Genomic DNA, 1,837 nt, shown 5'->3' on the forward strand with positions numbered 1-1,837 from the left:
ACAAGCCTGCAATCCGTATATTCACTCAGAAGGTAGTGATTGCTCAATAAGTGAGGTAAAAATAACGTTTTTTTTTTTTTTTAACTTCAGAGGTAGCGACGAAAGGAGCTGAATGAGAAGTTATTTAACTGAATAAAGAAATAGATAATAATTAAATAAAATCTCTTTGTTATTATTTAATATTAATTTTATATTTTTCTTTAATTTTTTGTTTACAACTTTTTCGGTAGTATATCTATATAATATCTGCATAATGTTATCAAAAAATAATCTTTACAATTCTTACTCGGAGCTGCGGACATAAACGAATAATCATGAATGGAATAAGACTCCCATTGCGTCGCAATTTTATCTATTATGGGTTTTATTAGCTGAAGGAAAAAGTGCTGTCAAAGACACAATGGCCTTAGTAGGTGTATAATAGAATGCATTTATTTCTAATCCAAATCGTGTATACATATCCCGCAGAAAATATAAAATTGAGTGTGCGTATGTGTTTTGTTATAGCAAAGCCACATCAGGCTATCTGCTATCCACCGGAGGACCGTAAAATTGAAGTTAGTAGATATTTTTAACAAATACTAAGGGTTAATTCTAGGAAGCTGAGAAAAATAAAATGTTTTTGAAAACCCAGAACTCTGTATATATTTGCTGCAGAAGAAAGACCTTTTTGTTTTGTTTGTTTGTTATTAAGCACAAAGCTACACAACTGGCTATCTGTGATGTGTCTTCCGCGAGTATCGAATCCCGATTTTTAGTGCTATAAGTCTTCAGACTTAGCGCTGAGCAACCGGTGTGTTCACTACCAGCATCTTTTCTACCAACAGGTATACGGTCGTCTGTAACAAGGTTTAGAGAGTCAGTGGGAAGTATTCTTCCCAACCCCTTTCAATCTTGCTCTCAAATGACCAGGAAGTTGCTAATGCTCAGGATATTGCTGATACACTTATGGGGTGATTTTCTCACCTTTCCAGCACCTTTATATCTTCCTCTGCTTTCTTGGCCATCAAGTCACGAGTGGAGAGATCATCACTTTGTTTTTGAAGCAGATGACCTTTATGACTGTAATCGTTCATTTATGCTGGTGTAACTTCAAATTGCTCTACATTGGTATGCCAGTACATCAGTTGGACCTTCTAATATTCATTATGAGGTGTTGCACCATCTGTCTCCTGCTTCTCTTGCTCTTCTGGTTGTTTTTCATCAGATTTGGCAGGAGGGTGTTTTCCATATACATACCACAAAGCTATTACCATCCCCTTTTCTAGGAAAGAATCCCAAGTTTCCTTCTAATTATCTTATTGCCCTGACTAGCTGTCTCTGTAAGGTTGTGGAGAGGATGGTTAATGCTCGTTTTGTTTCGTTCCTTGAATCAAACAACCTCCTCTTGCCCACCCAATGTGGGTTATGTAGACGGTACTCTGCTGTGGACCACCTGGTTCGTCTTGAAGCCTCAATCAGGGAAGCCTTCCTCAAGAGAGAGCATCTTTTGTCAATTTTATTTGATCTTGAGGAGGCTTATGACACTATGTGGAGGTTTGGTATCTTACAGGACCTCCATTCCTATGGATTACGTTGCCATTTACCTATATTTATTCCCAAATGTTTACTGGACAGGCTCTTCCATGTCCGTATAGGTTTGACATTGTTCAAATCCTTCACACAGGAACTTAGAGTCCCTCAAGGCGGGCCCGAAATGGCCAAGGGGTTAGGGAGCTCGACTCGTAATCTGCGGGCCGCGGGTTCGAATTCCCGTCCCACCAAACATGCTCGCCCTTTCAGCCGTGGGAGCATTATAATGTGACGGGCAATCCCACTATTCATTGGTAAAAGAGTA

Source organism: Limulus polyphemus, unplaced genomic scaffold (assembly GCF_000517525.1).
Source record: "Limulus polyphemus unplaced genomic scaffold, Limulus_polyphemus-2.1.2 Scaffold52, whole genome shotgun sequence".
Lineage (NCBI taxonomy): Eukaryota > Metazoa > Arthropoda > Merostomata > Xiphosura > Limulidae > Limulus > Limulus polyphemus.